This window comes from Corvus cornix, chromosome 4, assembly GCF_000738735.6.
Source record: "Corvus cornix cornix isolate S_Up_H32 chromosome 4, ASM73873v5, whole genome shotgun sequence".
NCBI classification, from domain to species: Eukaryota; Metazoa; Chordata; class Aves; order Passeriformes; family Corvidae; genus Corvus; species Corvus cornix.
The window spans coordinates 17,032,432-17,059,463 of NC_046334.1; the positions used below are offsets into that span (position 1 = coordinate 17,032,432).

The 27,032-nt window shown below is 38.5% G+C and overlaps 2 long non-coding RNA genes across 3 annotated transcripts in view; one reads left to right on the plus strand and one right to left on the minus strand.

The window, feature by feature from the left end:
• Nucleotides 1–293: 293 nt before the first annotated feature.
• Nucleotides 294–27,032, plus strand: part of LOC109146267 — a 47,079-nt gene continuing 20,340 nt past the window's right edge. Inside the window, exons 1-4 of one of the 2 annotated variants that reach the window (XR_002048185.3) lie at nucleotides 294–2,026; nucleotides 2,131–2,227; nucleotides 8,787–8,965; nucleotides 19,711–22,872. This is a non-coding gene — a long non-coding RNA (uncharacterized LOC109146267). Of the gene's footprint in view, nucleotides 2,027–2,130; nucleotides 2,228–8,786; nucleotides 8,966–19,710; nucleotides 22,873–27,032 lie in introns of those variants that run through there. The other variant, XR_002048184.3, reaches the window with a different exon arrangement.
• LOC109146268 overlaps nucleotides 13,519–27,032 on the minus strand; it is a 98,150-nt gene continuing 84,636 nt past the window's right edge. Inside the window, exon 2 of the long non-coding RNA XR_002048186.1 lies at nucleotides 13,519–13,660. This is a non-coding gene — a long non-coding RNA (uncharacterized LOC109146268). The remainder of the gene's footprint in view (nucleotides 13,661–27,032) is intronic.

Below are 27,032 nucleotides of genomic sequence, written 5' to 3' on the forward strand. Positions count from 1 at the left end.
TTTAAGACCACAGAGTCCAACCGAACACCACCATGTTCACCACTAAACCTAAGTGTCACACCTACATGTCTCCATGAATGTTGACTCAACCGCTTCCCTGGGCAGCCTGTTCCAATGCTTCATAACTTTTTTGGTGAATAAATGTTTCCTACTATCCAACCTAAGCCTCCCCTGGTACAACCTGAGGCCATTTCCTCTTGTCCTATTGCTTGTAACCTGGAAGAAGAGACCAGTCCTGCCCTTGCTACAACCTCCTTTCAGGTAGCCATAGAGAGTGATAAGGTCTCCCCTGAGTCTCCTTTCTTCCAGGCTAAACAATCCCAGTTCCCTTATCTGCTCCTCAAAAGATTATTCTCTAGATCCTTCACCAGATTTTTTGCCTTTCTTTGGATGCTGTTTTTTTTATTATTAAACTTGATTTGAAGTGCTGAAACTTAGCCAACAAAGTTCATTACAAGGGTGGACACATATGGAGGATGCTCAAGGGAAGAAAGAAAGCCGACTTTGGTGTTAGATGTTAAAGACTGCAGAATGGACAGGATCAAACAACAGTATTTGATATGGCCAGTGCAATCTAAACCACTAGTACTTGAAAATTCACTTTGACACAAGGAACTCAATGTGCTGAAAGAGCTTTGTTCCAGGAAAGAAAAGAAAACCCATTAACTGTGTGTGCACACAGGTTTGTGTGTATGCACACACATTTGAGGTACGTTTGTCCCACACACTTCAAACACAGGTTATCCGGTCAGTTAGTACTCATTGTGTACATTTAAATACCTTTATTTATATGGGAGATTTTCAATTGAGGTTGTTACAGGAGCTTTCAGCTGAAAGTATTACAAAAACATTTCTTGATTCCGATTCTTAGAATGCAGACAAGTTTTGATTTTTTAGCAGACTTGTTACATTGCATTTTTGAGCTCAGACAGAACTTTTAGAAGAGTGGGACAACACTATCAGTGGATTTTTCTCCAAGCTCTGACTAATTAATACTCAAGGTTGAGTTATTCCTGAAAAGCTACTGTTAGCACCACAGTTAAAATTCCTGGAGGAAAAGGTTACCCTGTGTGGTTTTGGACTCTATTCCTTCCTTAAGTAGTAGTATATAGCTAAAGCAGAAAAAAGGCCCTTCAAGCATTAGAACTTTTTAAAATCACAGCCATATTTTACAAATCTCTTCAGGTTTGTTGGATTCTGTACAACTGTCTGGAAGGGGTCTTTGCCATGGAGAAAGTAAGCCCACAGTAAACTGCAAGGATGGTTCAGTTACAGGATTCTTCCTTTAGGTTATCTTCAGCCTGGCTGTGTTTGGAACATGTAGCAAAAATGAGAGAAAGAGTAGAAAGCTGAACAGGTACAAATAAACACGGTGAAATTATTGGATATCATTTCATTCTCAGACAGACTTTTGCATCAGTCATAGATTTTGTCAGTGCTGGTAAGCTTGGGTTAAAAGCATTGCTACCATAAACTTTCTGTTTTGGTCCCCTATGTGAGTAATCACTACCAATTTTACATTGTGATGTTCAAATTCAATATGAAGAGAAAAAGTCTAGTTTGTCTGGCAAGGACAAAGCATAGATATTTTCAAGTAGTATAAAATATACAAGCAGCAGTATATTAAAACAGAATTAATTTGAAACACATTTGATCAGTAAGAACAGCAGTATCTTTCAGCAGTGTATTAGAGCTTTTTTTTTCTGCCATCTCACAGAGCTTTCTTCTAGACTGTGTCAAGACAAGAACAAAATTAAAACCAACTGTACACCGACCTTTATTCACCTCATCTCAGTGCAATATGGTGAAAAATGATTTAGATTAAATAGCAAATGATCCACTGTTTTTCCTTCTTTGTCAGCCCTTCACATAACATTGTGGACATTTTCTCCCAGATTTGTTCTTGCAAAGGAAATAAAAGTTTCCACTCCCGAAGTGAATTCTCTTAGATCAGCAGAAAGTTTACCACGTGTTCTAGACTACCAAGGCATCTATCATGGGCCACTTCCCAAGTCTGGATTTCCTGGTAAGTATCCCTTTAAGGTGCTGTGAGGAGACTTCCAGAAACATTTTTGAGCTCTCTAAATTGGATGACAGTGTGATCCTTCCTACTTTTCTTTCAACTTACAGAGTTCACAACATAAAATCAGCAAGCACATGGGGATGTGAAGCCACCAATGGAGTATCTGGTACAGCAGAGAGAAGCAGATCAAGAGAATACAAAGCAGTGAGTCTGAAAGATGAAATGTCTCCAGAAAACTTTGTCTATGAGAGTGAACATACTTGTGCCCACACCAGTAGCAGCCAGGCTCAAGTGTCCATCTTAAATAACATCTCTGAGCTACATGGACCATCAATCTAAGCCAATGAAACCATTCCTATGGCAATCCTATAAGCAAGAGGCATTACTTTACCCCTAAAAGGAGAGCTGTAAAAGATGAACAACTTGAAAATATTCCACTGGAAAAAACCAGAAATTTTGCAAAGTTCTTTTCCCTTACGGTGTCTAAAAATATATTTGAAGCTTGTGGAAGATAAAAAGGGATGTTTTTGAAGGGTTTTATTAGTAACAATTTATCAGTTTGCAGCCACAGAAATTAAAAATTTAGCAAATGTTTATTAACACGTGAGGAAAACTGGTGGAACATCCATTAACTGCAACTAAAATATTAGTAAAATGCTCATAAACATCACAAAAGGGTAAAGCATTAGCACTGTCCCTTGAGCCACACACAAGTATAGATAAAGATGTCCTCTGCAGCAGGATTATTGGGGAACTGATCAGGTTCCAACTCCGTAAGGATTTTACCAAACACTGCTACTATTCCAAGGGACAGATCATCTTTGAGGAAACACACACTCTGACTCTTCCATAAAACATTTATATACACCAGCTTTCATTTTTGTTTCAGAGGCTTTGGATCTCTGTTCTTTGTGTTTATCTACTTTCTCTACTACTTTCTCCTCGACCAGAACTCATTTTTTGAGAAAACTTTCTTGCCTTTAATTTGACCATCCAATTTAATTTGATACAACTTTTCATTTGTAATGTTTGTCTTTCAAGTTATGTGCAAGCAGATAAAAATGAAGTTAAAAATCCCCTTTAAACTTGTAAGCTCAGATCTTGTACAAGAAAGTTTATGTGTTTACACATATTATACACTGGATTTCTAGTAAAACTACTTAACATCATAGTCTCCATTTATTTCATGAGCTTGAATATCTGTCTGGGAGGCAAGACTTCCAGATTTTTATACCAAGGAACAAACCAGTTACATTTGCTCAAAACAATCAAGGAAAATAAGTAGAGAAACAACTACCTAGCAATGTAGGAAATCCACACAGAGAACCCTGTAATGAATCAGGCAGAGGTAAAAGTTGACACTGTCCTTCACCTCAGATGAATACGCCTCTTCTTGTTTAAATTATTATTATTACTTATGAAACAGGGCACAGCTGCAACAGGGAGACAGAAAAAAGTCATCCAACAGCAGTCAGCTGCTCAGCCGTTCAACACCTTAAGGGAGGTTTGTGCCCTCTTGAGTTTTCAGGTGGGTCTGCCATTTCCTCCCTGGCCTTAATCCACAGCCCATCACATCCTCCTGAGGAACATGGTATGCTGGTTTGGTGTCATCCAATGAGGTCTCTCAGGTCTCTCTTTCCCATCATCCAAATACTCAGCATTTGGAGACACAGAAGTCCAAGTTACAGAAATGTGAGAAATAAGACAACTCTTAATTAAAAATTAAAATAATTTATTGAAAACAGAAAAATTGAATAATTACAGAAATTAGAAAAATACAAGAATTTGGGATCCTACGGCTCGATAGATGGTATGCCCCAGGAGCGCAGGGATTTGAGATCTTCTGGCTGAGACAGCACTGGACCTCAGGTAGAGAAAAAGGACTTGCAGTGCTGAGCTGGCTTTTGGCTGATCCGAAAGTAAAAAGTTACTAAAGGCGGCTCCTTAATAGGAGTAAGGCTTTTAATGCCCAGCACTGATATCCACCACAACTAGCCGGCATGGGGACACATTCTCTGTCTGAACTTTCTAAGACCGGTCTCACTGTTTCATAGTGCCTTTGTTCCGCCCCAGCCCGCCCACAGCCCGCCCCTTCGGTTTAAAGTGATTGGTGCTTTCCCTTTGACAGATCATCTCCATCCACCAATAGCTCGTCGTTGTCAGAGGGGTGGTAACAGTTGAGATAAGGGTGCTAAGATGCCTTCATTAAAATTCAGGTTGCCACGGAGCTTGCCTACAGGGTAACGGCTATGGGGCTAAAAATAGCTGCTGGCTGTTAGAACTGGGGTTTTTGGAGTTACCCCTTGGACCAAAGTGCAAGTAAAAACACCTAAAAAAAAAATTAAAATACATCTAACATCTTAAAACACTTGTAAAAGTATACAGTAAACACAGGAAAGATAACTCTTATGGTGTACAGGTGGTTTGAAGTTTGAAAAGGGAGCATAAGTTGGGGATTTTTAACTGGGGAATTTTGAACGGGGAAGGGTGTAACTCTCTTAATAAACTACTTTGAACAAATGAAAACACTGATAATGGAACTTGATTTTTGTACCTGGGCTGATGGGTTAATTTTAACATTCAAATTAAAAATATTTAACTCAGAATTAATTAATTAAAGCACTTAATATGCAAAGACCAAGCACAATTAGGGATTTCATGTATGACAAGAAATATCCAATTCCACCTGTCCAAGCTGCTATCCACTTTTTCTTACAAGACATTGTTAATTTCTAGGCACTGAGTCTTGCCTCCATTAGTGTTTGTCAGCACAGAGGAGGATGAAGCTGGTCCCTCTTGCCTCTCCACTGTTGTGACTAGGAGGAGAAGGTTGCACCTGACAACATGGTGAAACAGAAAGTCCTTTTCCTGAACAATACACAGAGGTTTTGGGGGAGAGGATGGGCAGATCAGGCACCATTACTTGGTTCCTGGCATTTCTACCATGACATCCAACAATAAAACCTTCCACAAATAATTTTCTGTGGTTCTATGACCACCAGCAGTTCAGAAATATTACTCAAAGGCCACATTTTCAAACTCCCCCTCTGAGTCTTCCCATGTGAAAGTAAGGGATCTGTTAAACAGGCAGGAGATACAGATTTCCTTAATCTCACAGCTTGCATTTGTAATGCAAAGCACTGATAAAGTACTACTAAGGAACAATGGCATATATGTAAACATAAATAAATACTAGTCACAGGGAACCAGAGACGACCTCACAGAGTCCCAACCCTACGTGGCCAGAATGGTGTGTGCCACCAAAGACAACACTGAGTGGCAGTTCTATGAAATTATCTGCCCCAGACAATGTATCTTCTGTGCCATGGCATGAGATGCTAAGACAGACTGGTCACATCAGGCCTTGAAGAGTTGGACCGGTCTGTTCTTGAAAAGGCTGTCTCTACCTAGCCTGGTCATTGGGCTCTAGAGCACACCAAGTCCTGGTGAAGAGAAAATGTGGGCCTAAAGTGTGTAGAGGCAAAATCCCAAAAGTCTCCCAAGTAAGTAAGGGGATCCTTCTGCTGCTGAGAATCTGGGAAAACCCCAGATTCATCTAAATTATGCTATCACTTTCCAGGTTTAGGGAAAAATATTGACCATAAATTGAACATTTCTAGCAGGAGTAAATTTCATACCATTATTGTAGATGCATTTCTATTCTAAGAGGCATTTTACTGAGTGCATAAGTTATAGCTGTATGGATTTGGGCAAGCAAATACTGCTGTGAAATGAAATTCCCATTTTACTCCCTCTCCTCCTTTTATTCTTGCTCCACAAAAAGTAAAGTTAAGGGAAGCTGTTGTCCATCAGACGTTACAGCAGCAAGCACGCTTTCTCTTTTTGATAAAACTGTTGTGAGGAGGTTATTGTAAACTTTCTGAGTTTAGTGGAAAATGGTAAGAATAGTGTGGCATGGGAAATAGTTTGCTAAAAAAACTGAACTGCATCCTGGTTTTATTTGTCCCTTTCGTCCTTTGCCAATATTTCTTTCTCCCTTCTTTTTTGCTTTTTCCTCCTCCTGACCCCTCCCAGTTATCAAATACATCCTTTCAAAATTATCACTGAGGTAAGCATTTACTGAATAGAAACTTCCTGTTGCAGTGGAACAGAGTAATGAATGACCAAGGAATTGCTTGTTTGAACATATACAGAAGACCCTCCATCTCTTATGCATCTGGGAGATTCCCATTAGTATTAAAGGGCATATTGTGAGTGCATTGAAAAGTGACAAGATATCTATAGTCACTCAACTGCTAATTCTTCTTACCACAAAAATGAGAATAGTGCAGAAACCTCTTTAACCCTGTGTCCTGAGCAAGTGGATTTCTAAACCACTCAGCTCTTAACAAGTGCATGTGGCAGGTTGTAAAGCACTGATCCCATCTTCTGGGCATTTTAAGATCTACTCTTTGACATTCTTTAAAACAGTGAAGGGAAAGAAATAAATAAGAAAAAAAATTAGGAAGACCCTCCACATGTTGCTCTTCTCTGTAGAGAAAATGGCCATTGGTTTTCAGAACTATCTTTTCAGATGCCATTTCCTCAAAAGTATCTTTATCAAGGAATTCAAGGAATTATCAAGGAAAGCTCTCCATTCGCTCTGGAAACTGGGACTTAAGTACTTCTTTATTCGTTATTTAAAGATACAACATCTATCTAGGACATGAGACAAACTGCTTTATATGTTCCTGGAATGGATTGCTTAGAAACATTGGTTTCCCTGCTATTTTTTACTTCTTTTTGCAACTCAAAGGTTTTTCCACTCCTGCTTTGCTAAAATCCTCAGGTTATCAGCAGAAGTGAACGGAACATTGACTCATTTCCCCCAAGCAACAGAAACTCTTGTGAAAATAACAGGATGGGCAGTCTAAGATGAAGACTCCAGATCCACTAAAGGTGTGCTGCTCCACAGAGTCTGCTACCAACAAATTGGTGCAGTAAAGCATAGCAGATGCTGGGGGATCCTGGGTTTTGAGGCACTTAGCCCAGTAACATCCTACATACTGGGAACTTGCCTGGCTTACCCCTATCAACAGTAAAGCTATTCTCTGCATTTCTCTTCAAACCAGCCTGTGCTAAAGATGAGAAAGCCTATTTGCCTTAAGGAATGCACAGTTTGCTAATTACTCACTCAAACAGAACAGAGGTGAACACCTGATCAACTAAAAGGATATTAGCAGTGCCAAGAAGACAAAGATGGTAAAAACAGCATGGAGAGGAAGCTGATTTTGTTATTTTGGAGCACTCCAGTTAAAACTGTTTTGATCCAGTAGATTCTAACTATGTCCTGGTACCGCACTATGAAACTTACATTTATAATCATGGGATGCCTTAAGGGCAAACAATCACATTGACATAATGCTTACCTCAGATCACATTAGGATAAAAGAAATAAAAATATTCGTTTACAAAATTACTGAAAGAAAATACCGTTGTAAGAATTAATGAAGTCATAGGAAGAGGAACCGTACAGTTACTGATCAACTTAGTAAATTTGTTCAGACAAATTCTTACTTCGCTGAGGCTAAGTGATCACTTGCAATGCAATGAACACATTCACTACAAGGCATTTCCAAAACCAAACCAGTATGTTTCATCTAAATGTTTTTTTTCCTGTATACAAGCATAAGATGGTATTCGTGTCTCATTATTGGATCAGGATAGAAACAAGTCAGGATCAATTAAAACAAGGGATCGTGAAGATCTTGGGGTGAATGATCCCAACTATGCTTCTAAAGAAAAACCAGTAATCCAAAAAAGTGACTAACCCAGACAGACTCACATATACAGAGGAGAAAGAATGATATAGAAAGAAATTAAACTATTTCATTATTCATTGATTTTTTCAATTTTTTAATGTTTGCAATTGTTGTACCTCCATTTAACTTAATAAACACTCACTTGTCAGTGAGAAAAGACAGAAAGCTGTCATCGGAGTCAAGATTTGAATCAGGTCCACTTAGTCTTCTTTTGTAGGCAACAACCTTTCCACTGCAGGAGTTTCTCCAAGAGGCTTACCAAAGTAAAAACTCAATAATGGAGTACTAGGTGAATTTCTGTTCCTACATACGCAATTCCATGAAAGTTCTGTGATTTTTGCAGTATCTGCAATTCTGTTGAGGGTTTGAAGCATAAGCATACCATCCCTGGCATTAAGCAGCAAGAGAAAAGCCAAGAAGCACTCTGTCAAATAAGAAACCCCAAAAAATGTAATTCATGCAACTTTGAAATAATCTAAGGCCAAGCTACTGTAAGCTTGGGATATTAATGTATACAGTATGCCTCTGAGTGCATTTCAGATTTGCAATCAAATTGCAGTTCTGAAGGGTGCTGTCATTATAACCCAACCATAATATCATATATGAAGAGTTTTCTTAGAGCAGCTTGGAAATAATTTCCACCTTGAGTCTTCAATCTCCTTTGGAAGCATTTCAAACAAGGAACAGTGAGGAACCATCTAAGTTGAGTAACAGAGCACTCCTCTGAGAAAAGAGCAATACAATGCAGCCATACATATTAAAATCATGAAGATTCTTAATGTTAAAGACTGAGGAAGTGCTGCAGCTTTATTGGAAAAAAAGAACAGGTGGGCAGCTGGATCTATCAGTTATTACTAGTTATACTTCAGAGCACAGAGAATAGGGTAACAAGTATATGTACAATATTTACATATATGGTTCTGATGGTTAGACACTTCACTGGAAATTTCATGTCCAGATGACTAAATGGAAATATCTTTTTTTTCTTTTTTTTTTCTCAGATACCTACAGAAAGGAAGATGTTGTAAATATAATATTCAAGAAGTAGTTTTCATAGAAGGTGAGAAGATATTTTGGAAATATACTAATTATTGCTTGAAGCAGAAAGTTGGAGACCAGAGAAGAACTACCAAGTCTCACAGCCACATTCATAGTGTATGGCAACATCAGATAAATTGTTGTAAGTAAACTCAAACACCAAAACTTTAGATAAGGTGTAAGATGGAATCTTACCATACCAAGACACCTAATCTGTAGTATTGATAATGAGTCCAGTCCAAAGAATAAATTGTGTTAAGAAGGCATTTGGCCACATTCAAATTCCCTGACTGATGTTTCATCAAGACCACTGTGAGGAAAGTAATCTTCCTAAATTATCTCATGAAAAGGACCTTTCACTGGGTTTGCCTTCTATGCTTCCATGACAGCCACAGAAAAGTCATAATCACTGCAGAAGGCACAACTACCCTTGTCTCTGTTACGGCTTCAGCGGGATTGTATTTACCCAACACAATCATAGTAACTGGATAAGGTTCACTAAAATTCATGAATAGCTCCTTTATTTGGGATAAATGTATAGAACATACATGCTCTATGACTGCCAGAATTTTTGGGATACAAAATTCCAGCTTTGAAGACAAGAGAAAGGTGGCACCTCTAGAACTCATGAAAAGAAATCACACTTACCAGATCTAGACCAAACTGGGAAAAGAATGAGAGTTCTTACAGGAACTTTTTCCCACCTTGCAGGAATTCACTTGCAATCTGTAATCCCATTCCAGAACACCAGCTGGTGTCACTGAATGACATTATCAATCCTGCAAGCAAGGATGAGGAGCTTGGCTCTCAGCAGCTTCCACCTTGCAAACGCTGCTGCAGATTCTAGCACACACCACACATGTGGCATGCAAGTGATTGAGCAAGGGTGCTCTGTCTAACAAGCTGTGGCTGGGTGATTGTTGCCAAAAAGACTCTGAATCATCAGCAGACTGGGACCACTGGCACCTATAGTCATCTCAAAGCTTAACAGATGAAATTCCTGTGGAGGCAATGAATGTACATGTGTTGGGGAAGGTCTCCTGCACAGGCTGTGAAAGTTACAAAAGAGCTCTCACCAAAAAGGTGAGGTTAACTTTTGACCACAGTGTGCAAGGTAATTTCAATTTATGTTTTGAGGGACAAATAAAAGAGAATTATTATATAATTTAAAATAATCTGGATAGGATAGGATTTACCTCCCTGAACCTTAACTTGAGACTTTCTTTACAGACAGAATAAGACATTAACCCTCCAGATGGTGATTTGTCCCATCTCTGTTGAGAGGGAATGAATCAACCTCTGATTTTAGTGCTTTCTCTGTTGATTACAAGAAGGGCTGAGATGATTATACTCTTATACTAAGGGCCTTATACTTACCACTCTTTTGAACACAGGTAAATCCACCCATTCTGTGTTCTAGATGCCATATAATTCATTCAACATTTTTTCATTAGGGAAAAATACTCTTAATCCATATCAGTGTTATTTATTTAATGTTGTACAGAACCCTTTAAGACAATAAATGTACACCTTAAGCCGCAAATATGAGACTATAAAAATAGGGAACCAAACATTGTCTCTGCTCATCTATTGTTCTACAAAGTTTACTCTGGCCAACAGAAGTCAGGTTACAAAAAGCCTTTGAAGGCATCATGGTGACTTCATCTCAGGTGGCACAAATAGTTAAAATTTCTTGCCTGGGATCACTGACTGCGGAAGTACCTCAATTTAATAGTGTACATCCCCACAGTCAGTTTGAGAATCATGCAAGGTGCTTCGTTAGTGGCCGTGGTCACTTGTCTCTCCCTTTTCTACCCCTTTCAAATTAAGAGTTCAAATAGGAGTTCAGGAGAAATATCTCCTGTAGAAGGCTGGCAAGCATGATCCCAGCAAGTCACCTGCATTGCTCACTGCAATTAGAAGGAAATGTGTGGTTTTCAAAAAAGCAAGCTTCTTTACCTAAGCAGCAACCATTGGAAAGTTCTTTTCCAATTTTTGTCTATTCTTCTGCTCTGAATAGTTCCTATCTCAATATTTTCCATATTTATTCAATCAAGTGTTATTTTATCCAGATTTATGGTAGGTAAACTAGTTATACTGAGCAGAGCATGATTGTTTTCTCATGGTTTAAAGCATTGCTGATTTTTATCATACACTCTACATAAAAAATCATCCCTCTATTGTGAACATACTCAAGTACTTGCTTCTAGTTATTTCCATTTTTCTCCTAGAGTTTAGGACGCATCTCCTCAAAATGGATGACATTTATTGTCTCTTCTTTTCTTCTAACTTAGTTTTCCACTTCAGCTACACCTACTGCAATGGAAATTTGAAACAGCACAGTGAGAAAATGAAACACAATATATTGAGCTTCCTGCTACCTCACCTTTTGGCTCCCTCTCTAATTTCTTTACAAAAGGCAGGTCTTCTGCTCCATTATTTAGTGGTTTGTACAGAATAGATTCATCATCTCTGAAACTGGTTCTGCAAAACAGACATTTGTTTTCTTTAAAAAGTCCTCCATTAAAATCTCTTATATATTTTTTATTCTGTGAGATTTCTTGACATGCAGCTACCAAGGAAAAAAAGCCTTGCCACCAGTTTCAAAGCTAAAGTAACACTGCAAAAGCTGCATCTTCTGAAATTCACATGGCCTTTAAGAGGGTGGAATTAGGCCAAGTATACAGACAGCCATCTTTAAGCAATACTGTGAGAGTTTTCATATTTACAAGGAAAGGAGGAAACAGGCAGCTGCCTCTCTTCCTCTGTCATTACCTCCTTGGATTCTTCTCCTTGAACAATTTTGAACTTGTAATGAGATATGGTGCCTTACATATGTGGAAAGTGGCTGCAGGAATGTGGCTGCAAGTATGTGGGAAGAACACTTAGGGAAGCAAAATTCTCTTTAGTACTTGGGGCTTTTGTTTGGGGGGCTTTTTTGGTTTTTTTTTGTGTAAGTTTTTTAATGTTTTGTCTTGGGTTGGGTTTTTTTTCTTAAATTTCCCTGGTTGTTGAGGATAGATATTACAGTCCCTCTGATGTTTCTGTTCATGCACAGTTCAAAATTAAAAGTTCCCATATAAAAAGCCTAAAATGTTCTCACTGGAAAACTGCAGTTATGCTGGTAAAAGTTTTCTTTCCAAGAAAAATTGGAAAGTGGCAGGCTGCTATCTGCAAGCTTGATTGTTTCTATTTTCTTATCTGTAGAAAGACTCCTGGAAAGTCTGTGCATGCATTCTCTGTCTTTCTTCATTGTAGTTTCCAGGAGAAGGTGGAAAAAGGAACACAAAGCCATGAGAGTCAGCATTCAGTCTCCTGGAATTTGCCCATGGATTTTTATTTTCTGTTGAAGAGTGAAAAGGCAGTAAACTATAAACAGAAATTATTTTGAAAATTTTCTTCAATTTAAATGTGTGTGTTCATGTGTTTTTCATGCAAATTTGGGATGCATTTTGTGATGCAATTTTCCCTGGAAGTAATTTTCACTTTCTGAACACCTCAGATATTCAAAGGGAAAAGCAAACCTAATGCCCTTCTCCCTGTTAGTCAACCAAAGCTTTACCTGCCTTCATACACAACTTTTCAGTTAGCTATATTTAGCTAAATGGGGAAAAATTCACCTTGATATAATGCCATTAGTACCCTGGAGTTTCTGCAGTTTTGAATTTGGCCCCTAGGAATTCATTATTCTTTTGGATAGATGGCTGAGGTTTATGAATGACACTTTTAATGTGGTCTGGAGAGTATGATCTGGGTAGTTTGGTAGGCTATCTCCCTTTAAACCCAAAAAGTAGACAAGACCCTCCATGCAGTGAATATTTACAGAATCAGGAATTACATAAGGTTATGTTATTCACTACATTCAGCCTAAACTCTGCATATGTGCTTGATGATAGACTTTGTAGTTACTTGAGAGGCAAAGCAATGCTAATGAGATTGCCTGATGATTTTAGAATAGTTGCTCAAAACTTGCTGTACAAGTTGCTCAAAATTTGTTGTACAAATCCATGAGGATGTAAAAAAAAAGCATTCCCATTTTCTTACTTTTTCCTTTGCTTTTTCACTCCATACTGTTTTGTACAACGTTTGAAGCTGTGGCAGTTTGACCCTAGAATTGACTGAGACGGACTACTGGCATTGCTAGCTCAAAAGGACAGGAATCTATCTAGAGCCATCTAGTTCACATGAGGTAAAGTAAATGAGTTTTTAATTGGATGGTTTCATCTGAATCAGAGGAATCCATTTTTATTTTAAAATATCTCAAATTTCTTTTCTTGAATTGAGGCTCCACCCCTCATTCATAGTGGAGTTTCTCCTCCAGTTATAAACCAATTTTGAAATTTTTAAGTTAGTCATGAGGAGAAATATTTTGCTGGCAGTTTTCTAATCCTGATACTCATGCGTACTCAAAGCAATCTTTTAATACAGCTACAACAACACAGTCCTAAGATAAATTTCGTACAAAGTAAGTTCTGTCCCAAACTCAATGCTTCCCTCTCATGAAAAAATTCCTAAAAACTGGATAGCTACTACAGCAGAATATATGTATCTCTAAGAAAGAAAATGGAAAGCAAACTCTATATACTGTAGTCTATTACTTTTTTCTGGGGAAGTAATTATGATGAGGCAGCTAGGTGCTTTCATCTTTCTTCTTTTTCCTTGCCAAGAACCGCCTCTCTCTGTTATGCTACTTACCTGGTGGATAGAGCTAGAACAAGGTGTTTAATGAAAATGTCTTTCCAGGGGAAAACGTTTTCCTAAAATCTTCAATTCATTAGGTCTCCTACTTCAGGGTTCTGATCATCAACTAAGGTTCTCCATGTTTGCACAGCTGGACCTGTTGTGGACACAGAAGAAACAGGCATAAGAGAGAGCTACGAAAACAAAGGATCTTTCCTGACCAGTGTGAAAGACAAGCAGCCCATAACACAAGATGTTAACCATCTTCTTTGGAAGGGCCCCATTCATAAGGATTATTTTCTTAAATGTTTCTGACTAGTCCTATTAAAACTATTAATAAAATCAAAGGGCAACATGAACAGGATGAAGAGGTAAAATTGGTGTGCTTTATTACTGGGGTCAAAGACCCAGTTTCACAAGCTAGTCTAACAGCTTGTTATCCCTTCTTTATTCACATCATCCTGTCCTTGGCAGAGAATATACACAGATTTTAAAGGCACCACTTTTGAAAATGGTTATATCTCCTCAGAGACACTCTCTGGTACCTTTTCAGCTTCATACTAAATTAAAACACTGTATTGTCATTTGTGTACCACTATATACACACATATAGGAATATTTATTGCACTAGGGAAATATCAGTTCTTATCTGTTCATCTTGCTTCCACACTAATACTACTTGTACTTTCACTACCACCTTATAAAAATCTCATAGAACTTCAGCATCAGAACAAGAACAACCCAAATTCATTACACTTTCAAGAAAATGTTTTCACAGGGCAGTTTTAAACCACTCCCAGTGCAATAATTCGACACACCTCAAAGTGGTCTTGCCTTATGATCCCATGAAAAAAAAAGGAAGAGTTGCCTTCCCAATCAATGACAAATCATTACATGTCAACTTACACAACTTTCTTTATGCACTCTAGGAGATGTCCCAAACAGCTAGGCCTCCTGAGGATCCGTGTCCTCTTTACATGCATTGTTTCAGGTGCCAAATTTGGCTTTCAAAGAATGGTTCGGGTTGGAAGGGACTGTGCAGTTTAGCTGGCAGGTGCAGTACTACCAGATAAGATAAGGATTTGTCTGTATTCCCATACTGTCCTTACAATTCAGTGCTAAAAATGAAAAAGAAAAAAACCCGAAACAAACCAAATAAAAAAAACCAAACAAATGCACAAAATCAAATAAAACCAAATGAAAACACAACAGGGAATTGATCATGTCTCCTATTTTGCCTTTTGTTGGAAGAGGTGTGATTCTGAGAATTTTGATTCACTTCAGTGAATAACACAGTGCTATAGAAGTTCCTCACTGGAATCAGCTTCCTGCCTGGATAAGAAAGATAAGTCCTGAAACACATTTTCCATAATCTTTTTCATGTAGGCCTAGTTTCACTATGTATTGTCTAAAAAGGATAGTCATCACAGTGGTTGCAGGAAATGGCAAATTATTGCTAAATTCGTGCAAGGATACAACTCTTACAAGGGGACAGTTGCATTTTACAAAAAATTTTCCTGTCATAAAATCTTAGCACTTCTGGATAAGGACATATATGTGGCAATATACAGACAAGAAGACTCTTAAAGGCAGCCAGTGAAACAAAGGAGAATGCTCCAGCCATAAGTATCCATAGTTTTTTCCTCTAACTGCAGACCCCAGAATGTTTTCTCAAAGGCAAACATCATCGCTGCCATTTTTCAGGTGGGCAACCTAAGTGCCCTATGTTAGGTGACTTGTCAAGAATTGATAAGCGGCTGAGTAAGACATAGGTTTCTCTGACTGATCCTTCTACTGCCAGGGAGGAAGATTATAGGAGAGCTACAAGTCTTCCTCAGGACTAGCAGAGGGAGAAATATGCCTGACATATGACTCAACCCTATCATCTAATTCTGTAACTCAATGCTCTTTCACGGAATATTTCTTCTTGCTACTGGGAAAAACAGGACACAGGGCTGAGTGGACACTTATCTCATCCAGCTTCTCTTGGGCTGCAGTCTTAAACATACCTTCTTTGAAGTTTAAATTTGATAATGTTTGACTACTTCATACTTTAATAACCACAAATCCCAGAATCTTGAAACCCACCTATACCAATTTCTGGGAAAATGCTAGTAGCATTTAAAGCCTGAGGGGAAAAAAATCAAAACAAATTCCTCATTGCAATGGAAACAAAAATAAAACAGACTTAAAAAAATCAATTCCGATGAAGTGACATTTCTACCTGTGCCTCATTATATTCTGTATAAAAGAAAAAGCTGGTTGGTTTTTTTAAATCATCTCAAAATAATAAAAAAAAAGCTAGTTGTGAAGGCGTTGGTTTACTCTGAAGAGTAAGTGGCATGCTGATCAATCTGGTCTTTGGTGAAGACAGGACCCTGGAAATACATCTCATGGTTTTATTATGTCACAGTTTTTGGGTGACAAACTAAGGAATCACTGGGTTTGCAGCAAGCCTTACTGATATGTTAGAACCAGGAACTCAGAGATTTGAGAGCAATGCAGGCCATTTCTGGCAGGTAATTTACAAGGATGGGAAACTCATCTTGTGTTCAGGGATTAGATATGATATTACACTTAAATTAGCTATTCAGTGCTTCCTAAACAGTACTAGCAAAGTGCTTTCTTTATCAGGAATCTCATCTGATAATCTGCCCTCGTTTCTGGTTCCAGATAGGAGCAAGCAGTTTTCTTACTAATTTTTTTTCACTCATATTAAGTGGGTGTCTTAGTTTTCACTCACTGTACCCACTGCTATTTTATCTGCACTGATGCCTTTTCGCCCAGATCCTGCACTGCAGGGCAAGAGCAAAGGTCTGTAGCCTCTTTTATTTTGGCTCTAAAATTTTGAAATCTATTTAGACAAAAGACAATGCTTCTTCAGTCCCTATTCTTCTGCCTTTTTAAGTCCCCCTTCAGCCTTGCTTCTGAGCAGCTGCAGATACGCCTCCCACCCTAATGGTGGCAGAAAAACCCTACACTTCACTCCATTGACTGCAGATAAAGCAGACTGCAGCGGGGGAAAGAAACGGGGCACATCCTGCCACAGTTTAAAAAAAAAAAAAAAAGAAAACCATCGACAAAGTGAGAGATGCTCAATAGATCATTGTGAGGGAAAAGACTGCAACTGTTTAATTTAGAGATGAACTCGGAAGTTACATAAAAGACTGAGCCAAATCTATAAATGATAAAATCAAGAGGCCTTATTGCTCACATCCCCCAGACTAGAGGAAATGCTATAAAATTCTTTCCTAACCCTTGGAATTCACTGTCAGAAGACTTGGTATTTTTAGCGTGAAATAACAGCAAAACAGATTTGGTATATTTGTTGATGTCTTCTAAAAAATTATAGTAGATGTGGAATGAAATGAGTGTGTTCACATAATTGACTTACAGGTAAAATGTGTTTGCTTAAGAGCCTAGCTAAAATGTGGGTAATGTTTTTGAAAATTCACTTTCTTCTAGTAGACAATTATAAAATTCCCTTGGCACAATCAGCTTCTGAGTCAGCCAAAGCCAGTCATGTATCTCCTACACTTATCCCATGGTTACATTACACAATCTGACAAGTTAAACTAAACTGGAATCACATCAATCACCTGATCCTAACATAGAATATTGTTTAAAAAAGAAAACCAAAGCAAAACAATGTTTCTGATTACAAGTAGCAGTCACAAACTTCAGAGCTTGCTATAATAAATCAAATGCATCATCCTGTGTTTCATGGGGCTAAAAAAGAACTTTTTATTTTTAAGACAAAAGGCGGTCCAGCATAAGCAACTCAGGAATCTGCTTGTTTTAGATCCACCTATGGTGAAATGCAGTCATCACTAATTAATATTGCTAACATTTTCATTCCTCCTACTTTCTAAATGTGTACATCTGTCAGAACAATTGATCCCTTGCAGCAGTGACAGGAGGAGCACTGAATTTTCTCATTATGATCAAAATATGCTGAGTGATTATAACTTAACACATCTGATACCAAGCCTCAGCTCTTCAAAATTTATTGATATAATTTATTTTCAGAAATGCTGAAAATGAGGTAACAGACAATCAACACAAAACTGGAGCTCCTTCAAATCAGCAATATGATACTGCTCATGTAATTCTGGGAAGACTCACAGAATTCATGAGTATGGCTAAGTTGAAAAAAAATTTGACTTTGGTAAATTGGGTGGAATGTAAAGACACTGTGCAGAAGAAATCCTCATCCTCCTGTCAGGGTACTATCCATGCTGCCATAAAGCCCATGCAACAACTATATGACATGATGAAACACAGCATCAACTAAAAAGTTAGTTTGGAAGGGATTTCCGGAAGCTGCCCAACCTGACATGGGACAGAAGGTTATACAGATTGAGTCATATTTTTTATTCCTCATGGTTCCTCCAGATAATGCTTTCAAAACCATCATCTTTCCCATATTTTTAACTCCATCCTAATTTTGACTGAGTTTCTGCCTCCTTCTCCATATCCCACTTGCTAAATGCAAAAATTTCACAATTAAAAACCACATTTGTGAAGTGGGCAAAACAGTTACCAAAGACAGAAACAGTGGGAATAGAACAGTCAAAAAGCACCAAACCCCCTGGAAAACGGTCTGGTTAAAACATACCTGCTACTGTAGGTTGTCTTAGGACCACTGGATAGGAAATAGACATTTGTCTCCAATCATGGCCATGGGCAGTGAGAGCCCCTGCGCATTACTGAGCAGGAGCCTGCAAAGCTGACATCAAACAATGCCTCACCCGTGTCTGAAAGGTGCAGACAGGGGTCAGCTCTGTGACTGCCAGTGGTGATTTAAAGCACATGTGTAATTGGAAACACAAATGGGAGCTTGTGTTGTTTGGCTTTAACAGAGAGCTTTTGAGAATGGCACCATGTGACTGCACAAATAGCAAAAACACCAATCAACCCTGCAAAGAAAGAGTTACAGAATGGGACAGGAGAGTTTTCCTCTGCCAGGCTACAGAAACTTAAGTGCTTCCTGGCAGATCCAAAACATCCAGCACAAACTCCTGTTCCTCTGAGAGGGACTGTCACCTCACATGTAAGAAGCTGCAAAGAAAGAGATGTAATTAATAATGTTTCTCCTCATCTGCCAGGTAGAATATGTCAAATGTCTCAAGGTCTGAGTGTTTGGAAGAGGCCCGAAGTCTTTACAATCTGATGCTGCTTTAGAAGTACCACTGCAGCTCAGGGTTTTTGCCTTTTAATAAGGAGGCCAGTCTTCTCCTGGGCCCTGGAAAGTCTGAGAGCCTTCAAGCTTCTGATGGTCGTGAGAAGCATAATCCAATGTGCATGTCATGCAGAAACATTCATTTTGTCAGAGGGTTCAAGCTTACATGCTACTGTCTAGAGTTCCTGGTTGCTCCTCTGCAGAGTAGTTGCAGGTTCCCCTTTATGATATTCTTTATTAATTTTCTGTTTTTATTGTGTCACATTTGATTAGTTTGGTCATTAATTTTGTTCAATTAAGATCAATGGAAGTTTCAGCATTACCTTGAATTGCAGCAGTCGCACACCTACTCTTGAAATTTATTCAACCACCCTTTTTACTAGCATTTTCCCATACTCCTATTCATTCTTGTTGAACGTCAATTAATTCTGCATTATCCTTCTTATGATTAAGTACCTAGAACTGAATGTAGCTTTTAAAGTAAAGCAGAGCTACTAATATAAATAACGGCATTTATAATTGTTCCTATATTATTATTTATCCTCCTGCATCCTTCTATTTTTTGGCTTCTCTGCCAAAGCTGCAGATCAAGAAAAGACTGTATTGATCTGCCAAAAATTCTTTGGTTAAATTGTTTCAAGATCTCATTCTTCTGACTTTACCTCATAGCCTAAGGCGGAATCTTTTTGACTCTGAATTCCTAAAAGCCCCTTAGACAGCAGCCATATGTAACATTGCTGCAACATTCGTGCAGAAGATGGACAATAGAGTTGTACAAGCTAACCACAACATTTTGAAATACCATCCCTTGTTCCATATGACTAGAGTAGAGGCTGCCAAACAAGAACAGTGTGGGAGGAGGATCTTCAAAAGCTGTTAGCTTTAGACTGAAATCCATAAAACCCAGCGGGAAGCTCTTGTAAGCGAAAGGTTCTCCATGTTTACTGCATGCTTCCAAAGACTTGCTGAACTAATGTGCTGCTGGAAAGACAGAATTTCACTTCCTGAATTCTTTCCTCTTTCAGGAAATGGCTGTGTTAAGGTCAGGTGGTTCTCAAAATTCAAGTCCAACTAGTGCTTTCCCAAGGGACAATACAAAAGAATGCTGTTTTCTGAAAAGATAAGGAAGTCTTCTTCACCAAGAACTTGACAGATATTACTTTGCAGTGGCTGCACTTCAACATCAAGGGCTTTCTCCCATCTCACAGTTTTCCACAAGCGTGAATTCCTGTCTCGTCACTCGAGTACTTTGGAGAGGAAAACCAGACTGAGTATTCAATTTATTAAGTTTCTCCAGGCACGGATATTCTTCAAGTATGACTTCCAACATTGTTCTGCTTTCTGTTGGTTCATTTTGATCTGAATAAATCAAAGTGATGTACACAGTTTTGCACCCGTGGCTAGCTTTAGAGAAGCCCAGTGCTTTGCTCAGCCCTGCTGGGATTTACTTTCGTATGCACACTTGATTTTCCTGGAAATTTGAATTTCCCTTTGTCTGATACAATTTCATGGCTGTGGCAAACCCACACAGTTCAGCATGAGGTTGGAAACTGTTGCTATCATAGTGCCAAGAGATAATTAGCTCAGCAATGTTAACACACATGCTTGGCATTCATTATCAGACAGGGTGGGAACAGAATGCAGCAAGATTTCCACCACAGTTGTCCACTGACCCTGCTGTCTGCTCTGTCCCAGCTGCCCACGCTTCCACTCTTCCTCTGCAGCCATGGCATCAGTTTGTTCAGGTATCAGGTGCCAGAAAGCACTATTAGAAACAAGTGCATCTGTTCTTCCTCCTCTTTCAGGGCACCTTTCCTTCCCTTGTCTCCCCAACACCTCTGCACTGCCCAGCTCCTCTCTTCTCTCTGTGTTGACCAGCAGAACCCTGCGGGTTGGTTTCCTACTTTCTAGGAAGAGCAAATGGAGCTCAGGAGGATGCACATGGAAATCTCCATCCTTAAAATGAAAGCTCATTGACAAGGCCAGCAGAGGTGATATTGGAATGCCTGTGTTTCAAAAGTTCTGTGTTGAAAAGCCATTGTTTTCCATGTTTGGTGCATTTGACCAAGGAAGAATGAAGGGAGTTGTCTAAATCAGAAGACAGCTTTGCACACAGGGTGTCTGATTAGCTTGCAAATACTTCATTATTGACAACGTAAAACAGTGTAAAATGCTTTGTGCCTCAGAAGTGGTTGAAATCCACCTTCTTGGAAGCCATACCTGTGGGGTTTATGGACTCTGGCCACAAATCTTTCCTTCCAAACAGCTCCTTTTAGCCCTTGATCATAATGTTAAAAATCCCAAGAGAGGCCTGACACAGTAACTGTTATTAGTTATCATTTGTTTGTCTCTTTATGACCTTTTTCTCTGAGAAAATGGCTGCCCATTACTTGGTGGACATTTCAGATGACAGTGCAATTTCCTAGACAGACTTGATGTTGTAACAGTTACCTGAAAGAATAATTTCTGTACAGTTCTGCCTATCTGGATGATGTTTTATACAGCAGAAAGGAAGGAGATGATTCATACAAAAGAAAAAAAACCAAAAACCCACAAAAACCCACAAAAAAACCACCAAAAAACAAAAGCATCCTCACTATTAAAAAAACCCCAATCCAAAAACCCCTAGCCTGACATATGTCCTCAAGAAGATATTTGATATTATTTCTATTGGGACTGTAATAGGTTTGGTTAATCCTTGTATTTCATATTATGTAAACATCTATTATTATTACACAATACATTTTCTAATACATCCCAATTAAGCAGTCTCTCAAGGGAATAAAAAGAACTCTTTTTTACTTGGAAGTACAACAAGCAAGCCAGATTGAAAGTCATATTATAAATCTCAAAGCAACAATATTTTTTAAAAACAGCAAAAAACAAACCTTCCCTGGCTCGGGAGCAACAGCAAATATGTTAATATATAACAGCAAGTATGTTACTGTGTATGGGAGAAAAAAAAAAGGAGAATAAACTCAATGCTTCTGTAAAAGTTATGTGGAAGATAGATTTTAAAAAACACACAGTAGTTCCAGAAATTCCAAAGCTAGTTTACTGGGCAAATCTGAAATGCCACTGAAAACCTTTGAAAACCCAGGTCTAACTGCTTGTGTCTGAGATGCTGGGCAGTAAATTCATTTGGAAAGTCAATGGTATGTCCTAATTTTTGAGGCTGGTGTGCACCTACAGGTCTTACCCACTTTATCTTGGATAAAGAAATGATGCTTGCAATTTAACTCTTCCACATCTTTGGCCACAGAAGCAATGACTGCCAGTAAATTCTGAGCCTAATTTTATCAATATTTTTGAACAAAATGTACAGAACTGGAAGAGACTCATAATATCTCAAATAAACCAATCCATTTACATGCGTTTGACTATCTTAACCCTATAGAACAAATACTTACTTCTGATAGAAGGGAGAGAATTTCAAAGTGAAGAGGGAAGAATGAAAATGCAGAAATGGAAATCACTCTGGCTTGTGTGATGGAAAACATGTTCATTGCATGTCAAGGAGGTCAGTCTAGTTAGCATCAGTATGTGAAACATTTGGAACAATTGCAAATCCTGTACCACTACCTGTAGGGCTGAGGCAAAACAGAAGTGAATAAAACCTCTAGTAGTAAATCCACTGCCATTTTATTTGCAGTGCACCTTCTTTAAATTCCAAGCAGATACAAACAAACTGCATGCTAGTTCTCTCTGTAGGAATATTGGTTTTGGAGTGGGATCAGCAGTATTCCCTAATCCCCATTTTTATTAGTAGTCCACAGAAAAATTTCAAAGTGACAGTTATAAAGTACTGAACCCCACTACATCAGCAGAAAGCACATCAACACACCAAGCAGCAATTCTTCCCATAAAGCCACACTGCTTTATGTAGGAGACATTTCCTATTCAGGCAGCCCCTTAGAGAACTGGACAGCATTTGGGATAATTCCCAAATATCAAAGAATACAAAGTAGGCAGAAGTTAAAGAAGACAGTCAGCCAAAATATTTCTCTTTCTTTAACGCTGAGAAAGAATCCTTTGAAAAGTGCCAGGGCAGAATCTGTCCATCCTGATTATTTTGAATAATCCTTTGTTCCACCGAGCCTACCCATTGAAATGAAACTGGAAATACTAAGAATCTCCATTAACTCTGTTGGGCTGAGGGGAATAAATATGAGAAGAAAGAATGAAAATCATGTTATAAACTTTAAAATAACCCCAAACAAACAAACAAACAAACAAGAAATGAATGAACCAAAGATAAATATATTACAGGGTAAAATAAAATGAAAATCTTCTTTCTTTTCATTTTTTTCTTTTTTCCACTTCCTGTATAACAGCAGAGGGCTGTTTTTCCACTAAGAAATGCCTCTTTACAATAAGCATGTCCAAACCCGATTAGAAAACTGTTTTTCCCAACATCATTTGGCTTTAGCTGAATTGCTATGGTTTCCCACCCTTCCTATGAATCAGCACTCCTTTTCCATCATCCATCACTTTCCACACAGTCTGCACTGTTCTGTCTACCCTGGGCCTAAAAGAAATAATGCACTGGCTATACATCTGCCTTCTTTGAGGTCCTTTACACCCACTAATGAATGTACATCTAAAAAAGCAACAAGATGTACTTTTCTTACTTTGGAGAAATTAGGACATGTTGAATATAAAAATATTTTCTCAGAGCTATGCAAAATATTTTAATGTTTAAATATTTACATATCACAATAGAACTCACAGGTTCCAAACAAGTATCAGAGATCCTTAGCATGGGGCTCTATATAATGCAGCCAAAACACAAAGTGGAACACCCTAGAATAACAAGCAACAGAAGGATGGAATAGGAAGAGTAAAAAAAAAAAAAAAAGAAAAAAAGAAGAAACAAAAAGAAAATAAAAACTTATGGAAGAATAATTGGAAGCTTAGTGAGTTGTGAACCTTGTTCTTATTATTTTGCAGTACTCTGTCCCTACCAAAGTAGCACAGAGATAGAAACAAAGGTATGGAGTGGATTTTTGGCATCTGTGAGTCTGGTCCACAAATTATAGTTAAATGAGAGAAGCAATTCAGAGGACAGGACAAACTGAAGCAGAAGCTTCAGAAAAAAGGACAAAAGAGATTAAACTTTTTAATGGAAAGGAGAGGAAGTAGAAACAGCAGAACAGGTGATTTTTCCTTGTAAAATTCATCAGTGCTACTGCCTGGGTGAAACTCTTTCACCCTTCACAGGCTCAGCCAACCATAATGAGGACACGGGCTCAGTCTGCGAAGACACCAGAAGCAGAAATGTTTAGTATAGCACGGACTGATTCTCTAAAAGGCTGAAACAAAATCTAGAACAAACTTGGGTCTTGTTTTAGCTGAGTGCTGACTGCTGCTCCCTGAGAAGATCAGACAGGAGCCCCAGATTGCATCCTGCAAACTTCAGTGGGCAAGAAAATCAGGACTGTTGTGGTAAACTCAGCCAAGTGTGGGACAGGTTAGACCAAAATGAGAATAATAGGGGAGCTGTACTACAGGGGAAGATTTCAAAGAAAAGAACAGCCAATATGCCACCAGGCATCTGTACTGCTGAGGGCAGAAAGAGAGATAAAAGCTGTAGGTCAGCTTCTACAGAAGTAACAAATGGCAGTAGTTAGAATAAAAGAAAATAGAAGGCATAAAGAGATAAATAAACTCTCTGTAAAAATGAAGTCAGGCTTGGCATTCAGACGTCATTGCTGAAGGCCATGCTACTGACAAAGGCCACTGATAGGCATCTTTTTAAATTTATCCATTTCAAGTTTTGAAATCACCGTTAAAAACACTGTAACAAAAAACAAGAAACAAAAAACCAAACAAACAAAACAAAACAAAAAAAAACCCCAACAAAACAAACAAACAAACAAAAAACCGAACCAGAGCAGTGTATTTTCCTTCCCCTGAACTATACGATCCTTACCAGCCACACTTGGGTACTGAATCCAGCTCTGGGCTCCCCAGCCTAAGAGAGACACGGAACTACTGGAGACGGTCCAGCAAAGGGTCACAAATACACACTGGAGCATTCTCATGAGGAAAGTCCAAGAGACCTGAGGCCATCCCACCTAGAGAAGGGAATTTTCATGGGGACCTAATCAATATCAATATGCAAGAATATCTGAAGGAATGGTGCAAATAAGATGGAGTCAGGCACTTTTCAGTTGTACCCAGTGACAGGACCAGAGGCAGTAGACACAAACTGAAACAGGGAGGTTTTTTACCCTCTGGACACAAGAAAACTCTTTTCACTGTGATTGTAACAGCAATGGCACAGGTATCCCAGAGAAGCCCTCTGGAGCGGCCCTCTTTGGAGATATTCCTATCTAGAAAAATCCTGGGTAACCTGCTTAGGCAGGGGGGCTGGACCAAGATGACCTCCAGTGGTTCCTTTCAGCCCCAACCATTCTGTAATTCTCTTTTACAATAATGAATCAGTTAATAACTTTCATTTTACAGAAGAAACAGTAATGTTCTAAGAAACTGCCCTCAGTAACTGGATGTTACTGACACAGGTTGCCTTTAGACTCTTTAGTACTGAAAACAGAGACAAAAGGACATGTTCAAAGGGGATGGAAGAACTTACATTAAATACCTACCCCCACAGCTCACTGGAATTTTTAGTTCATATATATTTTCACATGGCAACTGTGATCTCTTTGCTTTTACTACATGTTGCAAAGAATATCATAAAGGCTTTTGAAGGGTTAATAGTTGGTTAGCAGATACTTTAGGGTATGTTACCAACATGAGCAGCATGCGTAATAGATGTTTATGGAAATGTCAGTGGGAAATGTTACACACAATTATAAGCAACCTGTTGACTTCTTAGAACTTAAACAAGGTATCAAATTATAATTTAATTATAACATAATTATTAACTTTAAACAAACTATTTCTGTACACATTCTTAATACTGTTCATGACTACCTTTTCATACCAATAGCAGAAAGAAACTTTCATTTCTATTGATATCCTCTACTTACTTCATACAAGAGATTTAAAAGAAGTATTTCTAACCAGAAAGGTGAATTCCCAAACTGAAAGACTTCTTTTATTTCCCAGACCTGGTAACATTATACTTCCAGAGCATCTCCAAACCAAACACAACATCCTCGAAAAGTGAAACAGGAAGTAGCAACTGTCTGTTACAACTAAGGACAAAATTAAAGTACTGTGTTAGGTGTTTCTCAAATATCTTCTGCTTGTCCTTAAAAAGATATGTTAATTTAGCATGACAGCATTGAGGACTGCTAGGATTTTCATGATGCTTCATTGTATTTGAAAAGTATAATAAGATGGAAAAGTGTTTAACCTTTCTCTTTGGAGAACATAGATCTTATTGTCAGCTTTGGAAGCAATAAAGCTATGATTTATTCAGTGAGCTTGATTGGTAGTGACAGAATACAGGAATCCTTGGGGTTGGCCTCATAGATATTGTGTGAGATTTAAGGGAAAATGATTTCTAAACTAAACTAAATCAAACGGTTAACTAGTCATCAGTTAACTGATAGCCAGGTACATAGGGGAGAGGGGAGACATAGACAGATTTTATGCACAGAATCTAAATAGAATAAAGCTGATCCAGGCATTGTTTTGTATGCTATCACTTCGTTCTTTCCTGATAAGCAGGATAGTTGGGACAATTCCCTCAAAACCTAGGAAAATAGGAATGCTTCTTTTCTTCAGATGTTCATTGTAGAGGGAGGTACACGGGGAGAGATACAGATGCTTATACGCACTCACACACAGAAACTCACTGAGAAAATATGTGATGTAGTGGTGTGATAGAAAAACTTGAATTCATATGCTACTCCCACGTGGCAGACACCAGCAAAGTGGCCATAACATTCCAAACACATGTACACAGACTCCTTATTCCACACAAGTCTCATTATGAGTTCTGCATATGCCATCTATTTACAGTTCATCTATTTTAAAGAATTTCAAGCAGTTATAGCCATTATGTGTTCCTCTGCCTAATCATCAAGGGCCTTTGATACTATCAGTTCAGATACATTCACTGCAGCCAGGCAAAAATATGTGTCCAACAGGTTTTAGAAATCTCTGACTTCTTGACATCTTGCTCATAGGTAATGGTGTGAACATACCAAAAGCAGTATCTTTGCTGCTGACAGGATCTAAATCATATGCAGTGTACCGGTGTGTGGTGTACACTTCCAGTACCTGGCAGACATCTCTGCCTTTAGGATTTTGGATTTTTGTTCTGTTACTAGGCAAGGAGCAGGTTTTGCCTATCCTGGGCCTCAGTGAGCTTTGGTGGGAGAGAAAAGGGATTAGAAAGAAACTGCAGTTGAAGTTACTGGGAGGGAAATAG